Below are 24,641 nucleotides of genomic sequence, written 5' to 3' on the forward strand. Positions count from 1 at the left end.
ATTTTGGTTGTCTCACCTCAATTTTTAGAAATAAAGTTTTTCAGAGTAGAATTTCTTATTTTTTCCCCTTACATTTTCCTTATACCATTGGCCTCTGTAATATTCCTCTGCTCTGAACACAGGTTTCTTTCTTTCTTTCTTTCTTTTTTTAACATGTGCAGATACATTTGTTTCCTTTTGCAGGCATAATGTATTTGTCATTTTTTGCTACTAAAATCTTTCTTACTTTCGTGTATATGTCTACATTAAACATATCCATATTTTTTGGTACCCTTTAAGGTAGCTATGAAGTCTGGAAACCCCGGCAAATATACATAATGAATAGTGTGCTGACACTACATCACATTGCATGCTGTGTTCGGTGACATAACATGATAAATTTAATGTGTTGTCCCTTATGAGTGTGCCTAGCTGGATGCACTATGCAAACTGTAATGAATGCAGTCATTAACACAGCATGCCCATCGACACACCGGTGCAGTCTGTGATGCGTTGCCTTGGGGGATTTTTCTCTCCAATTTTCACTGAATAAGCCTTCACCTTTGGTGTATCTCAGAAGAGAGAATCAAGTGAGTTCAGATCTGGAGTGCTTGCAGCCCACTCTAACAGTCACTTCCTCCCGTCGAGTTGCAGGAATCGGTTTCCACCTGTCCCTCACTGCTCTGACATGAGGGTGCACTGTCCTGTGGGAACCACTCTGGTGACCTTCTCCTAGCTTGTCAAGTGTGAGCGCTAATTAATCACAACACTGTGAAATCTGTCAAGAAGCCCCCTGTGTTTTCAGACTTGTGGCCACTTGAACAAAGAACACAGTGACCTCTGGGTTCTTTTGTCTCTGAGCACATTAGAGAACCCTTTTCCTAAAAGAGACACACTCGGGAATGCAGGAGCTAAATGATGCCACCTTGCACATACACGGTGCAGATGAGGTGGAGGGGAGGTCATTGTTGAGTGAGAGGCCCAAGGCTTCCAGGGACGTTTCAAAGAACAAAAAAACCTTTAAAAAAAAGTATAATAGTATAAGGCCTGCTAAGCTTAGCCACCTAAACTGTCCAGGGCTCTCTGAATCTGGCTCACACAACCTAGTCTGGGTGGGATGAAGATGATCTGCATGGAAAGGAGGAGTTGGGAGGTGGCCTTGTCTTTTGTCTCCTAACTGACCAGAAGCTTATTCTACTCCCTTTGTGTCCTAAGGGCATCATTTGTCACAACGTGGTCTGCGGATCATCTGCATAAAGTCATCTGTGATACTAGCTAAAATGCAGATTCCTGGGCCCTACCTCAGACCTATTGCATTAAAATCTCCGTAAATGCTCATCTCCTTCCCTCCCCTATTTCCTTTCCCTAAAGCCCTAAAGAACGTCTAGGTCATTTTTTTATTCATCAATCATGACTTACAATTACGGGGTTGAATCTTATGAAATGGCTGATATGTGGCCATGTTTGAGTGGCAAAAATGGCAATTTACTGTGGTTTTACATAATGTTAAATTCCAGGCCCTGTCCCAGGTGCTAGGAATACAAAGGCAAAAAAGGTAGTCCTTGGCCTCAAGGAAGCTCACAGTGTGGACAGAGAGACACACAGGGAAAGACGTGGACAAGCTCGCATGGTTAAGCATGGCGGGTGCTGTGCTGCTTTCTTTCACAGTTGGTCAGCTTTGAAGGATATTCGAACACCAGTATTATGAAATATAGATACAATTATTTAGATAAATTCTCAGTTGACAGATTGATAATAGGTTATTAAGGAAAAGTTAGCTAGATCAGCATCCATTGAGGTTGATATCAAGAAGAAACCTGTGCAGTAGAGGAGTAATTTTCAATGGTGTTTATCTGAGGGTGGAGTAATAAGATATCAAGATCACCTGAAGGTCCTTTTTTCGAATTACAGATTTCTTTTTCTACCGGAGCATCTGCTATTTTCCTCTAGGAAAAAGAGTGCATACCCATTATCCCCCTTGGAAACACTGCCTGAAGGAATTCTTGTTAGTGAATGGAATAAGTCACACCCTTCAGGTTTGTGGGTACAAAAAAAAATTGAGAACTGTTGCTCACTTGCAGAATGACAAGTCAGAGATAGGTGCTGGGTCTGACCCAGTTGGTCATTTCCTATGTTGTAATAGTCTGACATTCTTAGAGTTATATATATATACATATATATGCACACACACACTGTAATAAATGTTTCTTCCATTGGGTAAAAAAAAAATGTGGCTGTAAGAGATAACAAGGCATCCATTAGATCCAATGGTCTTAGTAATTTTATTCAGAGGTGAATGGGGGTTAATACAATTGACAATGGTTAAAACAAAGGTCATGATAAATATTATAAATCTGGTTGGAAAGACCTATGATCACCTACAGTGGTTTGTATGAAGCAAGTGGCATGGGATAGTATCTAAGTAAAGCTATTTTAACAATATTCCTTGGGAAGTCTGGAATCAATATGGCCTCTGAGGATGTGAGCTGGCCACTGAGACACAGCAGAAAACAGGTGCAATAAGGCACAAGAAATGTAATGCTCAGGTGCTGCAATGCCTTCTCTTTTCAGAAATATACTTTGAAGATCCAGATGAATCCCTCTGTCTACAAAGAAATCCCTACCTACTCTTATAGCAGGGATTTTTGCCTTCTCTGAACCCGTATTGCCTTTATTATTTTGTGCCACTCAAGTTACGTGTATTGAGGTCTATTGTTATGGGTCATTCAGTACCTCTTTCTTGGCTTGTCACCTAGATTATAAAGATCTTTGAAGGCAGGTGTATCTCACCTGTCTTCTTTCCTCCTACACTTCATCGAGGACTATCAAGAGCCATTTTCATAAGTCAAAATATTAATAATTTAGTGTTGGCAATTACAGAGGCCTCAACTTAAAGCCTAATGAAGTCTTCATAAATATTTGTGAATGAAGAGAGAGAGGAGGAAGAAAATAAGAAGGCTAAGACCTCCAATGTTTACGATAGTATGAGTTCTTTTGGTAAAACTTAGTTTGGCCAGAGAAAAGGACCTTTGATGGGAAATGATCTCTTTGAACATTCTTCAAGATGAAGAGACCATGAATTGCTTTTTGTTACTAAAGTGATGGCTAGAAATTGTTATCCTTAATGTAAACAAAAAGGCACTTACCTCCAAGCTACAAAAAAAGTACTAGTCAACTTGCTATTGCTGTGATCTGATGTAATTCTCAAATGCTTCCTTTTGGCTCCACTAAAAGCTGTCCTTCATATGTATGGCAACTGGTATAATTTAAAAACATAGTAATTTGCTAGCCATGGGATATGTATTTTTGGAATTTCAGTGAAGAGAACATGTATAGGACACAGGAGTAAAAGTGGTCTAACACCAGGAAGCTAAAATAACTTGTCAGCAATGTCCACTGGATTTGCTTCTGAAACAATGTATTTAAAACCAAAGACCACACAAAGATTTCTAGAGTTGTAGCTGGTATCTACTGACGTTCTTTTAAATTGTTTTCTATAAAATGCATGGCCTACTTACGGGATGGGACAGAAAGGGCAAATATCAGCGAAAGACAGTTTAGAAAGAAAGAGAGATTAGTATTTTAAATAACTAGCCATTCTTCCTCAAAGTTAACATGTGAAACACTTTATCAGTTGTTAATTGCAAACTGAAGAATCACCACTTGTCAAAAGACAGCCTATCTTTTTCAGTCTGGCTCTAGGTGTTCTTAATTATTTCCCCCCTTTGGTATCAAGGAGAAGGCCATCTGTCTTGCTAGAAATAAATTAATGGCTGCCATTGAGCATATTACGATGCTTGGTTAAAATATGGCTATTCCATCTCTGTTCCTGGCAGCTTAGCCACTTGTTCAATTAGCTCCCCTTCACACACATAAAGATTCTCAAATGTCAAAAGTCAGAGCATTCTTTCCTCCTTGTTCTAAAGTCCAGGCCTTCAAAGACCAAAGCAACCCGCTGTTTATATGCTTTATTAAAAATAGCCCAGGGGCATGGATTCACAACCCAGGGGACCTGTTTCATAGAACTTTTTTTTCCCCCCAATGACTTAGCCTTGTGTTCTTTTTAAAGATCAAAAGAAAAAAAGTTCCGTAAACTTCTCATTATTTCTAGGAGATTCTTTCTTCCGGCAGATTCATTTTTAAAAATGTATACAACTTCTGGTTTCTCTCTGTTGCTAAAGGAACATAAAGGAGGAGAGGAAAACAAGGAAGAAGTTAAATTCTCAATAATTTAGATTATATTGATTCTGTTGAAATTATTTTGATTTTTCCCTGTATATAATCATAACAGGATCACATAGAAATGGGAAAATGGTTGTGTATTTTAAATAAAGCATATATGTCATGGCACATTCTTTCATAAAGAGGGAATAAATCTTTTTAAATTAAAAACAGGAAATATTTGGGTTCTAGTCTGGATGGCACCATGTAACAGGCCTTACGCCTTAGCAAATTGGCCATGCCTCAGTTTTCTTACATACTGAAGAAGAACTTGACACTCATCGCATTACCTTTGCTGGGATGTTGTTAAGAATGGAAAGAATTGATCAATGGCAGTGCAATAGCATTTAATCTCTCAGAATGTGGGCTGCACTATAAGATGGGGGTGCATGATTCACGTTGCTAGTATGTGAGTCAAGACCTTAGGCTCCGAGTGCTTACATACTTTATTCTATTGCTAATGAGTTAGAATGCAATGACAGAATCAGGCATGTACATTTTTTTCCAACAGAATTTCATTCTCATTAATAGAACTTGTATGTTTTTATAGGACTCTCACATCTTTGAACATTTATTAGCAGCCTTAGAGAACAGCATGTTGCTATTGCTCTGAATAGAATTTCACCGTACTCCTTCACAGTGTTAAAAACCAAGTGCCTGTGATAGTAAATTGCTGTATTTTTCTTAATTAAATTATTAAATTTAGAGATCTGATTTAACAAACAAAAAATTCAGTAAACCTATATAATTCATTTTTTCTTCAATCGTGGTCATTAAATATTCTCAGAATCTTTACTGTTACTTGCTAATATGAAAATCTAGACTTCTTGAAAATTTAATTCAAACATATATACTTGATGGAATAAAATATATTTAAACATATGAGTATGTCTCATATTATAGTCATTACTTATAGTGTAAAGAATAAGTTACTGACTTTGGAAATAAAATTGTTTAAGCGTACGAATTCTCTGCAATAGCATGGAATTCATCGTAAGAATAGGCCATCCTATCCAAGGAAGTTGATTATTAGTATAATGAGTGTATTAGTTTGCTAGGGTTGCCATGACAAAGTGCCACAGATTGAGTGCCTTAGAGAACAGAAATTTACTCTCTCACAATTCTGAAAGCTGGAAATTTGAGATCAAGGTGTAAGCTGGGTTGGCTTCTTCTCTTTAGCTTGCAAATGGCCGCCTTCTCCCTGTGCATTCACATGTCTTGTGTCCGTCTCTGTTAGTGTCCTAATCTCCTCTTCTATAAGGACCCAGTCATATTGGTTTAGGGCCCACCCTAATGACCCCATTTTAACACAATTACCTCTTTAAAGATCCTAACTCGAAATATAGCCCCATTCTGGGGTCCTAGGAGTTTGTATGAATTTTGGGAGCATACAATTCAGCCCATAACAATGAGGAAAATTCTTTCTACATCATTTTGATTAGAATCCATTTCTGTAACACAGCCATTTAGCAGATCATTAATGCAGGACACCATCTACTAGTTATTTCTTCTGTAAACCTGCATCTTAAACCAACTTGTCCTGAATTTGGAGCATGAAGGACATGAAAAATCTCAAGCCAATGAGGACTCCAAGGCCAGAGACGTTTAGATAAAGGTCAAGGAGTCCAGCTAAATAATGACAGCGCTCAGTTTAAAACCCAGGTTTGCTGAGTGTGAAGTGCATATACGATGTGGAAAATACTTGTCCATTCTATTGCCATATTTGTAAGTTGCATCCTTTATGATGATCGAAGGAAGACAATTGGGGGAGCAGAAAGCACACTTGGAAAGAGCACTGAGTTCTAGCTGCAGCCACAGGAACTTTATTGATCTATGACCGGAACCTCTAAAGGATCTGACAATTTTAGTTATTGGTATTTATTATAAAAATGTCACTTGTATCTAACAGACACCGAGGATCGTGGGAACAACTCAGGGTGACAGTATTTAATGAGTGCCCATTCTGTTCCTGGAGCAGAGAGACCCAGTGGGGAGGTACCTCTGCCTAACAGAAACCTGCCGCTGTCACCTTCAGAGGTGGAATCAATCTTATCAGCTGTCACTCCTGTGGCAAAAGAGAAGCTGTTACCTAAGAAACATAACCATTCATTCTACAAATGAGACGTTTCAGAGCCAGAGAGATGGGGAACTCCTTCAAAATCTCCCAGTTTATTATTAGCTGAGCTAGAATTAGGACTACCATCTTGTTTTATCAAATTTGATTTTCCCTTTCATTTCACCTCGCTAACTCCAGTAATATATGTGAAAATATTATTTGTATTTTTGCCTCTAACACATCCTCAACCTGTGGTTTTATGCATTTTCTTCTATAATTTACCATAGTGTAAAAACCAGGTGAGGGCATTCACTTGCATTTGAAAGATGACCAAGACATTTGTGCCAAAGGGCAAAATCATCATGAAGCTCAATCCCGTGTTGAAATATGTTCACTTAAGCTCTTTGCACTTGGCCGGGTTAAAGGAAAGAAAAAAGCATTGCCTTTTGAACCAGCAGACTGGGTCTGATTCCCAACTCAGCCACTTACTAGGTGTTTGATAGATCACAAATTAAATTTCTAGTCTCAGTGTGGTTCCTTATTTGTAAGAATAACAATATCTATCTAGCCAGATAACTATAAGGAATAGAGAAAGCATGCATGTTATTGAGTTTAATACCAGGTACACTCAGACATTTGGTAAATGGTGCCTATCTTTGCTTTTCTCTTGGAGATCTAAGAAATAATGGCTATTTCAGTGGACAAAAAAGGTGTGATTTTCCAACCCTCTGTACTTATTGAAGGCCCATACCTCTTCATTGTTGGAATATCAGATACTTGAAACTTTATAAAATGGAGAAACTTCATCTACCTCAGTTCTGACAGATATAATGATCAGCAGTGTGTTCTCAAGAGCAAAGTGTTTCGAAAAACGCTAAATACTATATAAAGTGTCAAACAGAAAGCCTGGCTAGATATTCATTTTGCTTATAAAATTTATATCTCAATTTTCATACTCTGATTAACATATAAAATCAATTTTTGGAACTGAAATAGAAAATAAAATTTCAGTTCTAATTACTTCACTTAGCAAAGTAATTCTTAAAGATGGCAATAATTTTCATAATAGGCAATTGATTATAATAGTAATGTGAGGAGTGAATAATTATTTAAACTCAGCTTTTAATGGGTCTTTTAATGACAATATAAAATATGCAAAAGTAAAGATATGTTTGCACAATCAATATATGATTAGGCTAAAATTTTTATTTAGCATTTTTGTGGTCCCTTAGTTTTACATTTTTTATAGAACAAGTGATAGATTTAAAATAAAGGAGATTTATAGTACAGGTAGAATATATACAGGATTAAGGGGTTTTGTGTAATTGCTTTTCTTTTGGTGACATACCCAGCCCCCAAACTGACTTCTAGCTCTCTCTGTACATGAATGGTAATAACCACAGCCTTCACTTGCATTTGTCCAACTAAAGGAAAGCAAAAGGTATACTCATCCTAGCTAGAGCACCTAATTAATGAACAAGGAGGACGAATTACTAGCAGTCTAAGAATCAGGATTCGGCTTATATTTCTGTTGTTAAGGATAGCAATTTGCTCATTTAAAGTTTCTTGCTTTAAGAATGAGAGGGGAAGGAAATATAACACAGTGATTATAGCTCAGAAAGTAGATTGCCCACACTTGTATCCCAACACCACTAAGACATTCCACAGATACCATGAAAGGCTGTGCGAGTTACTTTACTTCTCTGCACCTAGGTTTGGGAAACTGTAAAATTGGGATGACAACCATGCTTACACTATTGAGCCAAATGAAACTTAAGGAAGATGCTTTATGTAAAACACTTAGCACAATGAATGCCACATAATTAGCAGTCAGCAAATGTTTGCCATCATTAAAAAAAAGTGGTGAGTGACTGCAAGTAAATGGACATGTGTTTGGCTTTCTGTCCTCTTCGATTCATAGCAGAGACCAAGCTCAGCCAGGTGGTTTGTTTAAAGGAGCTGATCTGATCCCTCTTGTCAGAATGAAAAGTCAGTAAACATCAGTAAACTGTTTTCTGCACTGCAGCCAGGTGAGGGGCACCCTAATTTAGGAAGTTTGCTAATGATTTTCCGGCAAGGCATCCGGTGTTCCACATGTTTCATCGGCATGCACTGTTACTCACCTTTAAGGTGAGCAGCGGTCCTCTTGAAGGGGAGAGTTATGGCTGGGGAGTAGCGTGATAACAAAGCCCAATCTACGTGCACTCAATATAAGGAAATCCTTTTTATGTGCAAATACTGAGAAATGGTAAAAGATAGTGTGGAGGGATAGAAGAGCATGAACTTGGGAGCTGGACAGTCATGACCTTGAATCTTCACTTTGCCACTCGCCACCTACGGGACATGATCAATCGCTTATAAGATGTGGGTAATAATATCTACTTGCTGGGAAGAGTCAATCAAATAAGATTATGAACATAAAGTGCCAAAGCTGGCATCTGTCACAGGGCATCCCCTCCATGACAGATACTTTAACTGCCACCACCATGAGCACCACTGTGCCAATTCAGTTTTCAATAGAAATGGCTGACACATAGTGCCAGCTTTATATGTACTAATTCACATGATCCTCTTAAAAACGCTATAGAGTAGGAATCATTATTATTATTATCCCCATTTTACAGATGGGGAAACTAAGCCACAAAGTGGCTAAGGAACTTGGCCAGTGTCAAACAACCAGTAAGTTGTAGAGCCATGGTTTACAGTCAAATGCTCTACTACTGAGCTATACCTGCCCAGAGCCACACTTTGAATCCAAGCAGAGTGACTCCAGCGTTCCACTCATAAACACTAAAATAAACCATCTCTCAAGGGATTAATAGTGGCCTTCTCCCCTGCCTTCTCTCATAGCAAATTTTATCTCTCCTACAGCCCTTACCACAGTGCCTCGCACTAGATTTGAATACGCACCTGCGAGGCTGTAAGATTTTTCCTTGTGTCTTTTTTTCTCCCTTTCTATATAGAACACTTAACAGATTTGCATGTCATCCTTGCGCAGGGGCCATGTTAATCTCCTGTATGGTGCCGATTCTAGTACATTTGCTGCTGAAGCAAGCACCTTCCTTGTGACTTAAACACTTTCAGTTCCACACAGCACTGGATGCAGTCCCTCACTATGTAGGTGAGCAGAAAAAATAGTATAAACATTTTGGCCAAAGAGATTTGAGAAGTTTTCTCTAGCAGGGCAACCTTGTAGCACGGTCTTTAGCAATGCAGTCTGATTGGCTCTAAGGACTTTCTCAGACATGATCATGGGGAGTGTTGAAGGGGAACGGGAAGAGGCCAGATCATCACCACTCCCGACTCTGCTGGAATCCAGTGGTGGTTGGAAAGGTCACAGAGTGTGGCAAACACGGATAGTAGCTGCAGAAATGGATGACCATTGAATCTTTCTGCCTGACTTCATTTCCACACTCTATTTGTTGAGCTCATCAAGGCCATGGCTTTTCCTAATCAAGGGAGGAAGGGGAGAGCATTAGTGTTCATCGCTAATGCGTTCAGGGCCCAGGGCCAGGCTTCAGACTCAGCCCCGAGTGACTCCATAGTCTTTGCTTTGCCAATGTACCATCTGCTGACTAATGACCTCTTCCAACTCCAGGACTTATCTTAAAAAGGGAGGAAAAAAGTATCTAAATTTTCCTTGTTTTTTTTTGCCTAGAGCAACTCTGAAAAGAATTAACCACCAATGGTCTATGAAACTCTAGGAGCTTCTAGTCAGAGCAACAGAAAGTGCACGTTCTGAACCGATTCTGGGAAGACCTGATTTTCAGAGGCTTCGTCTTCATTCTGCCAGTGAATATTAAAGGAAAATACGGAGAACCGATGGCAAATTTTAGGTTCATGATTATTGCAAAAAAGAGCTGGCAAGGAGTCCCATTGCTGGGTAACAGAAGTTCCATTTTCTGAGACCACAATTTTCCCTCCAAAGAGAATCTTTCAGAGAAGTGGTGTCAAGTGGTGCTCTTCTATATTTGATGGATTTACTCGGGAGGGGCCCAGCCCCCAGCCCCCGGCCCCCGTGTCTAACCCCGAGTTAGGTATTGGCATGCTGTCTCGCTCTGAACAAGTCATTTAACCTCCCTCCTAGGGTCACCCATCTGCAAAGTGAAGGAAAGCTTACAGCCCTCCCCCCAGAAGCAGAACAAATAGCAGGGTAATCGAAGCACTTAAAATTTTTATGCTGGAATCCCTGAGGCTAAGGACATAGGGGTGAATATAGATTTCTATTTATCTTATAATTAACCTTAAAAAATTTTTCAAATACAGTAGACCATTTTTCTAAAATGTTCGTATCTTAAGTAGAAACATGTCAGTTGTCGTTATATGTCGACTATATGAATATTGCCTCAGAATCCGTATTCTAAAAACTCATCATCTGTATAAAAAGCTAGATAGAAACTGGCCCATTAAGACAATTGACTCCAGGAAAAGCCCTGAAATTTGTTTTTTGTTTTTTTCCTTGCTAAAATGATCATATGTCCTTGAGCATTGATTCTTTACTCTAAAACTGGGCTATTCAACCCTATTCTGGTTAATTAGGTGCATCAGATAGTTGGATTCTGATTAATGGGGGCTTGTATTTATTTAGAATGGAATGTTTCATTGGGTGCTTGATAGTGTTTCTAAGGACATTTCTGTAGCACAGCGAGGCAAAGTTACACTAAAAAAATAACTCAAGAGGAAATGTTACACGGAGCACTTTTTGTCAGGGCGCTTGACTCTGAAGCTTAGAAACAATGAAGATGTCTTCGTTAGACGCAAGGCTCCAAGGTGAGGCTCTGAAGTCTCCCTGAGGGCACACTTTTCTGGATCACCTGGAATAGCCTTTCTTGGCTGTTCAGAAGTGGCGGTGTTAGACAGGGGTCGACACTTGTGTAACACATGTGAGCTAAATACAGCTGCCTGGGAGAGGCAGAGGTGTGATTCCTGACAGTTCTGTAAATAGCATCCACCCTCACCACCTGGAAACCCACAGAGACACAGCCCAGCCTCCACGCCAGGGTCGCTGTCCTCAAACTGCGGGACCAGGAAAGGAAAGTCAATACATTATCTTCCTAGTCATCGTTTGTCACTTTGTGTGTGGCAATGTGGCGTGCTCCCTTGATGGAGGGATCATAGTTACTGGAAGGCATTCTTGTCTGGAAGGTTTCCGCACCCTTAATGGGCACCTCAGGTGACATCGACCTGTAGCCCAGCTGCTGTTGCTAAGGTTCAGCCACTTAAAACCCGTCCTGGGTTGGCTGTTGATGCACTTAAGTGGAAAAGCTGTACCCAAGTCGTCCCTGAGATTTAGCGAGGACACAATAATTGCTTTCCTTTCCGTGGCAGGTGATGCATTTGCCACCATGGAGTAGCACATGCTGCTGCTCTCAGGAATAACAGCAGCGAAGGGAGAGAAACACAGGAGGAAATAGAAAATGTCAAAGAGCTCCGGGTTGAAAATTGCATTTTGCAGATGCCATTAGGCTCTGTCAGGAGAGAAGATGAAAATGCTAATTGACAGATTTAGTTATGTTTTATTGTCTTCCAGTTGCTGAGTAAGTCATCAGATGATGCTGTTTAATCATTAATGTTAAAGTTTAGAAGAATCCGTCAATTGTTTGCTATTCATCTTTTACCCTCTCCACAAAGGTATCTCAAACTACTATACTCTGCCAGCAAAAAAGGAGTATAAATATTTATATTCAGCCCAAGAACTGATAAAAGTCTTAATTAGCACAGCATAAAAATATTAATTATAGCCTAAAAAATTCTGCATCAGTCAAGGACAATTAGGATATCTTTTATTTTTTAATTAAAACTACACACACACACACACACATACACAAGCATTTTTGCACACATATTCACCCAGAATTTCTTCATCAGTAAAATAAGAATACAATAGTACATGTCACATTGTATTTCTATGTCTGTATTAAAGGAGTTAACGTATGTGCTTGGCACAGAGTGTATGCACCATACTTTTTAGCTGCCACTAATACTATATTATGCAGAAAGTTATATATCAAATAGTTATTTTTAAGAGACTTACAAACTATTTTTCCTTTTTGCTTGTAGATATTTTATTATATGCTTGCCACAACATCTACTTTTAAGAAAGCAACACAAAGCATGCCCTGTTTTTAAAAATTAATTATTGATACATTTAGTAAGAAAAAAAAAACTTGCTTTCTTGCCCACATTTCCTTCCAAATCTGGAAAATAACACTCAGTATTACACTCTCTGTATTCTTTATAGTGCCTTAGCCGTTGACCTCTCAGGTCAAAGGTTACTGCTCAGTGCTATCTGGAGAACCTTTAAAACACTCAGCTTCACAGACCTGTCCTAAATCCGCAAAACAGAAGAAATCTCCCCAAATTCCTATTTTCAAAGACTCCACAGGTGATTCCATAAGTTGGACGGAACAGTGGTCTTGGGTGACCACTACTTTTTGTCACATTTGGAGTACCTTTTGTGGGGGGGGGGGTCCTTTGCTGCCTTTAGTGTTTCTAAAATCCTGGGACAGTCAGGAGTGACAAAATGTACATCATCTGTCCCAGCATGAGATTTGATGTGTAAATCAATAAATGAATCATTCAATGTTTCATGATACAAATATTCTCCCTCATGTCTGATCTGAATTCTGACAATTCCAGTAGGTTTACGTTGCTCATTTGCCCAACCCACCCTTCCCTCCTGCTTCTTTCCAAATGCCTTGCCCGTCTCTTCACCTCTGTTTTTTTTTGTCAAATTTATTCTTTTTTTCTTTTCCTTAATACTTGGCTATTCTTTATTAAAATTGAGGTGTCTGTGGTAGGGAAATTCTACCTGGAGATCCACTGTGTACATCTCTCTGTATTTTCTCTTTTGCTAGGTCAGCTGGAAACCTGGAAAGTATTTAAAGCATACCTGGTACTCCCTCTTCTTTTTAAGTGCTTTTCCCTTGTTCACTGTCCATGTGACTGTCCCCTGTCCCCCACCCAGGCCTATGGAGTAACCAGGTGAGACAGGAAGACACAGCCAAATCTGGGTGGCCGTCGTCAGCGTAGCCCACGACCCAGGACAGCCCACGTGGTCCGCGCTCATGCTTCTTCAGCTACTTGGTGGGAAATGTGATTCCAGTTTCTGGACGTTTAATAGAGAAAAATGAATGGCTAACTATGTGGGTAAAGGAAACAGTTAAAGGAAACTCTAAATGCACCCTTAAAGCAAATGCCTTTTTACTGTCTTTCTTTATAATGAGAGGTTCATAGTAACTGCAGCGTATTTCCACATAAAGCGTGTATTTAATCATTTGTCCTAAGATTATATACACCTTAGGGGAAGAAAATTCTAATATTATGATTGCTGCAAGTTTTTCTTTCCATGAGAGTTCCCGTTTAATGATATTTCAGGACTGCTCATCTGAGGTTGAAATGCAAGTGCACTTTAAATTAAACATGAGGCACTGCATCTAGTCTACCCTTTGAATGGTGTTTATGTATTTTTTTTCATTTGTAGTTGCATCTGTAGACCTCCCTGGATGGGTTAGGTGCTTTCACTCCTTGTTACCAACACTTCATAATTGAGTTGATTTCACAGTGCCTGATTTTTTCCCCATGCTTCAATTATGTATTCATTATTTAATGCTCTTAAATATTTAACACTTTAGCTGTCAAAGTATGTCAGGTACTGCCCAGGCCACAGAGACTCCAGGAGCTCTATCTGGTAGCAGGACAAGTCAGAAATTGTTAGTCACTTTCAACCTACATCTAGTTCTGCCTCTGTAGTTGAGCCTCAAAGGTTTTTCTCCTAAAATATATTAAAGTTTAAATAACGTGATTCTCATAAGAGCTCAGCTGCTCTGTTGAAAACAAGATAGATAAAAATCCGAATCTATGTCAGGCTTTTATATATATATACTGTGCTTCCCTCGTTTCCCCAAGTCTCAGTCCTCGGTTCTCCACCTGAAAATGGTAAAATGAGAGCAGATATTCAGTGAATTTGGGGACTGAGAATAGGATTTGCAATGTGTGGCACCGTCTATAAATCAACATGAAAAGATTACTGTAGGCTGCTGGGCAGTGGGGGAGGCAGCATGTTGGGATGAAAAGAATACAGCTTTGGCGTGGGGTAAGGGCAATATACGTAACCTAAACATTTGTACCCCCATAATATGCTGAAATAAAAAAAAAAAGAATACAGCTTTGGAGGTGGAGGAACATTGTTTCAAATATTGGTTCTACCAATTAGGTAACCTCAGACCAGCTGTGGGTAGGTGTTGGGGTGGGTTGATAATCATTGAGCTCAGAGGATGTGGACAGTATTTGGTCTACATCAGGGTTTCTCAACCTGGGCACTATTTGGGGCTGGCTAATTCTTTGTTGTGGAGGCTGTGCTGGACATTGTAGGATGCTTAGCAGCATCGTTGGCTTCTACCCACTAGCTGCTGGTGCCACCCCTCCCCCCAGGTAAGACAAGTAACATCTCCTGGGGTACAAAGTCACCCTCGACTGAGAAGCACTGGCCTACACATTCACTTCTAGTCCTCACGGGAGAAGCCCTTCAGGTATTAATATCCCTGTTGTCTTAGGATGAATCCAAGGCTAAGGAAAAAAATAATTAAGCACTTTCCAAAGGTCCCAAGAAGTTTAGGCAACTATATTAAGTATATTTACCAGTTTTTAAAATACCTAGAAAACCTTTAAAAAATGCAGTTATCCTAGATCTTGGTAGAGAGGGTTATTGTTCCTATTCATTTCTTCCATTACTGACACTGTTCTTGCATTTTGTCAGTCCTCAAAATAAAATTATTTACTCTGATCATTCAATATATTAGGGCTACACCCTCCAAAACAACCAGGCCAAGAATCTACTTTTTGTCTTCAAAACACTAAGAACATTAAACAGCATTGCCACTGGGAGGTGGCAATTAGCATAACTTTGCCCAGAACTGTGATTTACATCCTTCTGAGGTCCTTTCTTCCATCCCTGCATAGAGCCAAGGTAAAAAACAATTCCAGATGATAAGACAAAGCATTTGGTAGCAAGTCTTTGGAGGAAAAATAGAGAAAAAGAAATAGCCCTAGTGGGAGCACTCGTGTGTTTCCATCTGTTAAGCAGCAAATGCAGGCAGGCCGAGAGCCGGCAGCTGAGAGCAGGGCCTGGAACTCTAGATTCCCAGTGTCTCCCACTTTTGCCTGTCCTTAAGGATCACCTGAAAATACCAAAGTCCCTTTTCAGGAGATTTGACTCAGAGAGTTTGAGGTTGTGCCCAGAAAGAGATAGCTTTAGGAAGCTGTCCAGGTGAACTTTATGATCTAAAGGATTAGGAAACACTATAGTCTAAAAGCTTGCTACAGAACGTGGCCCACAGGCCCTCAGCAGCAGCAACTGGGAGTTTATTAGAAGCTGATTCTTCTTCTTTTTTTTTTTAATTTCAAAAAATGTAGGGGTACAAGTGTTTTTTTATATGGATGAATTGTTTCATGCTGAAGTCAGAGCTTTCGGTGTGCCCATCACCAGAAAATAGTGTACATTGTACCCAACAGGTAGATTTTTAACCCTCATTCCCTTCCCATCCTCCCCCCTTCTTAATTTCCAGTGTCCATTACACCTCTTTATGACCACACATATCCCTCATTTAGCTCCCACTTATGGGTGAAAACACGTGGTATTTGTTTTTGCATTCCTGAAACTCTTCACTTAGGATAATGGTCTCCAGTTCCATCCAAGTTGCTGCAAAAGACATGCTCTCATTCCTTTTTATGGCGAAGGAGTACTCCATGGTACCACATTTTCTTAATCCACTGATGAGTTGATGGGCACTAAGTTTGGTTCTATATTTTTGAAATTGTGAATTATGCAGCCATAAACATTCTGGTACAGGTATCTTTTTGAATAATGAGGGTTTTTTTTAAACTTTATTTTATTCATTTTTTAATTCAAATAGATTTAGGGAATACAGTGTCTTTTTTAAATTCAGAATATTCTGGGGGTACAAACATTTTGGTTACATATAATGCCTTTGCCTCTCCCAAGCCAGGGCTACAAGCATGCCCATCCCCCATACAGTGTGCTCCAGCATCCATTTGTTGAGAGTTTACCCACCCCCACCAGCAACAAAAATAAATAAATGGGACCTGATCAAGTTAAAAAGCTTCTGCACAGCCAAGGAAACTATCATTAGAGCAAATAGACAACCTACAGAATGGGAGAAAATATTTGAATGCTACACATCCGATAAAGACTGATAACAAGAATCTATATAGAACTTAAGAAAATTAACAAGAAAAAAAATCAAACAACCCCATCAAAAAGTGGACAAAGGACATGAACTGAAACTTTTCAAAAGAAGGACAGAATAATGGCCAGCAAACATATACAAAAGTGCTCAACATCTCTAATCATTAGAGAAATGCAAATCAAAATCACAATGAGATATCATCTGACTCCAGTGAGAATGGCCTTTATCAAAAAGTCCCAAAACAACAAATGCTGGCATGGATGTGGAGAGATAATATTTTTTTTTTTAAACAGAGTCTTGATCTGTTGCCCTGGGTAGAATGCAGTGGCCTCACAGCAACCTCAAACTCCCGGGCTCAAGCAATCCTCCTGCCTAAGCCTCCTGAGCAGCTGGGACTACAGGTGCACACCACCATGCTCAGCTAATTTTTTTTCTATTTTTAGTAGAGATGGGGTCTTGCTCTTGCTCAGGCTGGTCTTGAACTCCTGAGCTCAAGCAATCCTCCACTCTGGCCTCCGCCCAATCCTAGAGTGCTAGGATTACAGGCATGAACCACTTCACCTGGCCATATGAGTTCTTTACCTTTGAGTAGATACCCAGTAGTGGGATTGCTGATTAAATGGTAGGTCTACTTTTAGTTCTTTGAGGAATCCCCATACTGTTTTCTGTAGAGTTTGTACTAGTTCACATTCCCACCAACAGTGTGTAAGTGTTCCCTTTTCATTGCATCTGTGCCAACATCTATAGCCTTTTGACATTTTAATAATGGTAATTCTGACAGGGGTATGGTGGTATCTCATTACAGTTTTAATTTTCATTTCCCTTATAATTAGTGATCTTGAGTATTTTTTCATATTTTTTTTTTGCCATTTGTCTATCTTGTTTTGAGAAAAATCTATTCATGTCTTTTGCCCACTTTTTAACGAGGTTGTTTTTTTCTTGCTGATTTGAGTTCTTTGTAGATTCTGAATATTAGCCCTTTGTCATATGTATAGTTTGTGAATATTTTCCCCCATTATGTAGGTTGTCTATTTACTCTGTTGATTACTTCCTTTGCTGTGCAGAAAATTTTGAGTTTAATTAAGTCCCACTCATTTATTTTTATTGTTGCTATATTTGCTTTTGGGGTCTTACTCATAAATTCTTTGCCTAGATCAGTGTCTAGAAGAGTTTTTCCTATGTTTTCTTCTAGAATTTTTATGGTTTAAGGTCTTACATTTAAGCCTTTAATACATCTTGAGTTAATTTTTGTATATGGTGAGAGGTAAGAATCAACACTGTTTCATTCTTCTGCATGTGGCCATTCAGTTTTCCCAGCACCATTTATAGAATAGGGTGTCCTTTCCTCGGCATGTTTTTGTCTGCTTTGTTAAAAATCAGTTGGTCCTGCTATATAGTTTCATTTTTGGGTTCTCTATTCTGTTCCATTGGTCTGTGTGTCTGCCTTTATACCAGTACCATGCTGTTTTGGTTACCATAGTATAATTTGAAGTCAGGTAATGTGATGCCTCTAGATTTGTTCTTTTTGCTTAGGATTGCTTTGGCTATTTGGGCTCTTTTTTGGTTCCATATGAAGTTTAGGATTATTCTTTCTAGATCTGTGAAAAATGAGGTTGGTATTTTGATGGGAATTCAGTTGAATCTGTAAATCACTTTGAACAGTATGGACATTTTAACAATGTTGATTCTTCCACTCCATGAGCATGGGATGTTTTTCCATTTGTTTGTGTCATCTGTGATTTCTTTCATCAGTATTTTGTAGTTCTCCTTGTTGAGATATTTCACCTCTTTGATTAAGTATATACCTAGGTATTTTATTTTCTTTGTAAATGGTACTGAATTCTTAATTTGACTCTCAGCTTGACTGTTATTAGTATATAGAAATGCTATTGATTTGTGTACATTAATTTTATAACCTGAGTCTTTACTGAATTTATTTATCAATTCTAGGAGTCTTTTGGTGGAATCATGAGGATTTTCTAGGTATAAGATCATATCATTGGTAAACAGGGATAGTTTGACCTCCTCTTTCCCAGTTTGGATGCCCTTTATTTCTTTCTGTTGCTTGATTACTCTGACTAGGGCTTCCAGTACTATGTTAAATAAAAGTGCTAACATTGGGAATTCTTGTCTTGTTCCAGTTCTTAGGGGAAATGCTTTCAACTTTTCCCCGTTCTGTATGATGTTGGCTGTGGGGGTTGTCATATACGGCTTTTATTATTTTGAGGTGTGTTCCTTCTATGCCTAATTTTTTGAGAGTTTTTATCATGAAGGGATGCTAGATTTTATCAATTCTTTTTCTGCATCTATCGAGATGATCATATATTATCTTTGTTCTTAAGTCTGCTTATGTGGTGAATTACATTTATTGATTTACTTACATTGAACCACCCTTGCATCCCAGGGATGAAACTCACTTGATCATGGTGAATTATCTTTTTGATGTACTGGTGAATTCAGTTTGCTAGTATTTTGTTGAGAATTTTCACATCTATATCATAAGAGATATTGGTTTCTAGTTTTCTTTTTGTTGTTGTAGTTGTGTCCTTTCCTGGGTTTGGCATCAGGGTGATACTGGCTTCCTAGAATAAGTTAGGGAGGATTCCCTCCTTCTCAATGTTATGGAACAGTTTCAGTAGAAAAGGTGCCAATTCTTCTTTGTAGGTCTGGTAAAACTGGGCTGTGAATCCATCTGGTCCAGAGCTTTATTTTTGTTGGGAGGTTTTTTATTACTGTTTCAATCTTGTTATTGGTTACTGGTCTGTTCAGGATTTCTATTTTTCCTGATTCAAGCTTGGGAGTTCTTGTGTTTCCAAAAATGTATCCATTTCCTCTAGATTTTCTAGTTTGTGTGCATAGAGGTTTTCATAGCACTCATGGATGGTATTTTGTATTTCTTGGCCAGACTCTGATTCAGTAGGTTTGAGTTGGAATCTCTGCATTTCTCACTAGCACCCAGGAGATGCTGATGTTTCTGGTGTATGTACTCCATTTTTAGCAGCCAGGATCCTGTTGATGTTAGGCAGGAAGAAGAATGGAGGATGAGTCCTCATTAAGTCCCACTCTGGGGACCATGTCATGGCTCTTTCAGGTTACTAGAAATGAGGTAAAGGTCAGTGGAGATGGGGGCATGGAAGAATAGGATTCTTCATATTAACAACCATAATGTCCAGAATTCCAGGTTTCTGCCAAGCATTTCAAATGAAGAGCTGGAAAATGTCCCTGAGGGAAGGTAAACTGTTCTCTGCTGTTTCAGGTCTCTTGCCCTCACTGCCCCCGGTTTACCAGCTCTGTGGCAGGTTTTATTTTTCAATCAAGGATATCCTGAGTAGTTGCTGTTCCTCTGCCAGAAATGCTGAGCAATTCATCCCTAAAGTGCTCTACCATCCAGAATATGTTACAGAAGAGAGCTTCATGATTTTATTTATTTATTAATTGTAACTGCTGAAAGGCGGCATCATTACTGGCTCTGTAGTGACAGTCATTTGGATGGTTTCATCTTTACCAACTCCAGCACATACCATTAGCAGCTTCTTATTGATTAAATCAGGCAAAAGTGAATATTTCAGGCATTTTTGACAGTGGGAAAGTAGGCAAAAGGCAATGTGTGATGTGCCCAGGTGGTAGTAGCAGCATTAACAAATGCTGAAGCTGGTAGGTTGAGACTAGCAGAGAAGATGCCATTCATACTTTAGCCACAGTAAAGACTCATTGGCTCTGACTGGGTCTGGTGCTCATGACTGAACCCGTTAACATTTCCAGGTGAACCTGATGTGTTAATGGCTTTCATTCAGGTCACAAGCTCCACTCTGGGAGCAGGGAAGAGTGCCACAGAGCCCTGAAAGAATGATCCCCCCAAGGAAGGGGACTTGATGTACTCCAAGATAACAGATGTCTAGTGCATGCATGCTCCAATAACTTTAAGCGATGCAACACCCCTAAAACCAGTACAGAGTAGTGCTGTAGAAACTAGGAACACAAGTGCTTAGGGAAGGCTCGGGTTGAGATCATAAAAATGAGTTACCGTACATGAAAATACCTCAGGAAACATCATCGCAAAGTCCCTGTACTAAGAAGGAAAGCCAGTTTCTGTTAGAAGAGTACCTTATTTTCAGGTTTATGTAGACATTTGGGAGAATATATACACACTGTCTTCACAAACTGTAGTCATCTGATTTTCATCTTAGCTTATATTTGGATCCATCCTTCACCAAAGACTACAGCACACACTTTGGAGACACAAAGTCTCAGTTCAGATTTCTCTGGTGCCCTCCCTTACTTGCTGTGTGGACTTGGGCAAAGGGCTTAACATAGTAAAGCCATGGTTGTACATTTCAATGCCTCCTTCCAGCCCCCATAGTCGTGAGGACTGAATATGGCAGTGATGGAAGGGGACCTTGTCTATTTTCATCACCATTATATCCAGTAGCTCCTAGCACTACATATAGCAGGTGCTCAGCAGAGTTTGTTGAATGAATAATCGAAAGAATGAATTTTAAGTGTAATTCCTGGCATACAGTATTTAAGATTTTTTTTTTCCTTGGTTACAACTGATGCTCATGTTTGACTCTGAAAGAAATTCTTTTTATTTGGCTAAAATCAGGCTTTCTTTATGGCACCCAAGTGAAAACTGTAGAAGAGATTCTGGGAATTTCTCTTTGTTCTTCACCAACCTGCCTTGATTTCAGAAGCACACCTCCCAGCCACACAACTATGGAAGCTACAGGGAGGCTAAAATTTTCCAGAAGTCTTTCTGGCTGTTTGGTCTGACTCAGCCGGCTATGAAACAGACTTTCCTACTCCTGGAAAAAAAAAAATCCTTTCAAATATTTTTTTGTGTAATTCCAAGTAAATATTTTAAAAAGATTTTCTCAGTGAGTCAGTTGCTGTCACAAAATAAGCCTCAGAGAAACCTAAATGCCACTCGGGCCTGCTGCCCTCTCAAAGTAGGATGTTTCTTTATGATTCCCTCGGGCCATCCCCGGAGGTGGAATTCATCTGTTTACACAGTAGTCCTGGCTTGTTCCTCATCCAGTTCTGGTTTGCACGGGGATAGGTAAGTTCGATTTCATGCAGTCCAGTCTTTTTCTTAAAGTTTTAACTTCAGACTTTGATTGTAGTTTGGAAACCTTCTGGGGGTCCAAGGATATATGTGAGGGCAGGTATTTTTAGAAGCCGAATCTGAAAATGAAGATTTCTTTCTGGAGCTCAGTGTCTGTCTCACACAGCTAAGGTGACTTTGTGCCATCCCCAGAGGAGTTTTTCGGGAGTTTCTTTGGGCATAATTTCAAATTGCTGATGCCAGGCCCTGGGTGGGACAAATGCTTCTCGCACTAGGAAGTTGAGCTCAGCCAGAGGCTCCTGGAGACAAGCATGAGGGTTGGACTGATTGATTGATTTATGACAGGTATCCATAGACGCTCAGCCTTTAAAAATGTGACTGGGGCTGAGACAGTGATTGTGTTTAATTGACCTCTGTGGCAGATCCTCCAGGCAGCTGTGCTGGTTCTGTCCACCTATTTTGCTGCCAATCCTGCCCCTGCCCCCTGCCCCAGTTCTATGCTGGGGAGGGTGAGCTAGGTGGCACAGGAGAAATGTGTGCCTTGGGGCACAGCTGGCACTAATAAGAGCTGGCACACACTGTGAAACAAGGGCAGGGATTTTGTTTTTAATCAGGTAACTCATGTTAGGAATCAGTTGTATAGTTTGTATATAATCCTCCTCCTCTTCTCTTTAACCCAAGCCTTCCCTCCCTCACTATTATCTTGATGCAACCCTTGCTGACTTCATAAGTTTCTCCAACAAAGGATAAGGAGGAAAAGCCTAAAATGCTGAAATAGGAGAGATGCTAGCAGCTGTAATAAAAATGTGAGAGGCGAAAGTGAGATATGATACATAGATTGTGTTTCAATGATCCATGCCGCTAACATTTGCTGAGTTCTTCCCTTGTATCACTGTGTTAGCAATTTTTACATGCTTTTTCTGATTTAATTGATTTTTCATATGGTCTGAAATATGAAGTTAAGATCATCAGCTATCCACAAATTATATAAACTAAATTATTAACACATTTTCCCTACTTTTAACCAAACCAAGTGCTATTTGAAAACACACTTGTAATGTTCACAAATGGACAAATGTTCATTTGTTGAATGAATAGACGGAAGGACAGATGAATGGATAAATGAATGGACACTTATTTGCAGCTGAGGTCTAGACATTGAGAATATTAAGCTTGTCTTTCCATACTCAAAACCTTAGAGGTCTTACAGAGCAGCCCAGTGGTTCTCAACATGGGTCCCTGGACCAGCAGCATTAATGTCAGTATCACCTGGGACTTGTTAGAAATGCAGATTCTCAGGTCTCCCCTCAGATATGCTGAATCAGAATCTCTGGGGGTGGGGCCCAGCAGTCTGTGTGAACACGCTCTCCAGGGGATTCTGGTGCAGGCTGGAAGTTTGCTAACCACAGAAACAGAGGCAGAGGAGTCAAGGCCCATATAGCTTGTATGTGTCCTAGAGTGTGATCCCAGGAGGGATTCTCAAATGCAATTTTTAGAATACTATTCTCTATGGGCAGTGAAAACTACTGGAAAGAAAGATGACTTTTCAACTCTTATTTCTGATGATTGAATGTAACATTTGGTTTTCAACTACTCAAATCAGATATTATCTAAACTCTATGAGCCTAGTTTTTCATTAGTAAAATGGAAGTAGAAGTATTAATACTTGTTTTATTGGAATGTTATAATAGGTAATTAAATAAACTTTATGACAGAGTATTGAAAATAAAGTATCATGTGAAATGTAGTGTATAAATTATTTTCCCCAAGCCTAGTCTTCAATAAGCACTGATTTTACCTGCCTCTGGATCTCAGTCGCAGTTAGAATGATACCCTTTTGTTGTTCAGTGTCTGTGTAATTTATTATATGTAACTGTCCTGAATCTATGCTTTGTCCCATTCTCTGAGGCTGCGCTCGATGTCTTTAACAGAACGACATTCACACAGTGGGTGAAAGAATATTTGGTGACTTAACTACTGATGTTTTTACAGATTACAAGGACTTTGCATAATTAATCAACTCTATTGACTTTCTGCTAAGCAAACCTTGCACCTATAAGATGAGCTTTACAAAAATGACAAAGGAGGGGATGATACTCACTTTACAAAATGACTTATGAGACAAAGTAGTAAATGCACAAAAACTAGAAACACATGCAAATTTTATAGGAATATAATTTTGGGGGTCGACTAAGTTGCACAGATAGTAAGTTTTAGCTGATTGTTTAATGTTGGGCTAAGACAAGGCATAGAGTTGACCAGGCAGTACTAGCAAATTGGGCTGAATTAAATCGATGTTGCTTCGGAATTGGAAGTTCATCTGGCTATCATCCTGTTTTTGTCTTGCTTTTTAGTTTAAGTGTTATAGTGAGGAAAGACTTAAATACATCACATGTGACTGGGGAATATTTAGTTATCAAGCTTGGGGTATAGCAAAAATAAGGTGATTGAGCTACTGAAACCAAAGAAGTCAGGTGCTTTTAATACTCAGCCTCGATAGAAAGCTAGAGGTCTCTATGGGTAGCTGGGCATTCACTTCCCCCTTTTCTGTTATAAAATATCTCTATAATGTCTGTCTTCTTTCCAGTATGAGGGATAGATGTGGCATTAAGTACTAAAGTTTCCTTCTAGCTTTAGTATGGCTTTGGGTTTCTCTTTTTGTAAAAACATGCTACTAAAACCTGGTTTTGTCATTGTATCCTTAACACTGACATGGAATGTACTTGACAATTCTAGATTCCAGAGCAACAGTGTTATGCCCACTGCTTTGTGATCCTCTGAGAAAAGACAACAGGAATGTTCAAAAAGTACACCATTCATTTCTGATAGATTGCGGAGTATTTTTAAGTAATAAAATCGGGACCTCAGTAATGAGCCAGTATGGAGTAAGTGTCAACCAGGAATGTAACCGAGCCTAACCTGGTTGAAAGGCTGGTCCTGCCGAAGGCACTGAGCAGGGATTGAGTTCCAGTCACAGTATTGGGGGTGGGGCATGGCTGTGATGCAAACTCATATCTTTGGGGCTCTGATCTGGGGGGGCGCTGAGAGTGGGAGCCCTCTGAGAGCAAGTCCGCAGGCAGAAGGGAACCCCGTTTATTCCAGCGCAGTCCACCCT

The 24,641-nt window shown here is 39.5% G+C and overlaps 1 protein-coding gene and 1 pseudogene across 1 annotated transcript in view; one reads left to right on the forward strand and one right to left on the reverse strand.

Annotated features, from left to right (window-relative positions):
* Nucleotides 1-24,641, forward strand: part of NCKAP5 (NCK associated protein 5) — a 719,900-nt gene that overhangs the window by 155,596 nt on the left and 539,663 nt on the right. The window lies entirely within an intron of this gene.
* Nucleotides 9,210-9,310, reverse strand: LOC138387932 (U6 spliceosomal RNA; annotated as a pseudogene).

Source organism: Eulemur rufifrons, chromosome 1 (assembly GCF_041146395.1).
Source record: "Eulemur rufifrons isolate Redbay chromosome 1, OSU_ERuf_1, whole genome shotgun sequence".
NCBI lineage: Eukaryota > Metazoa > Chordata > Mammalia > Primates > Lemuridae > Eulemur > Eulemur rufifrons.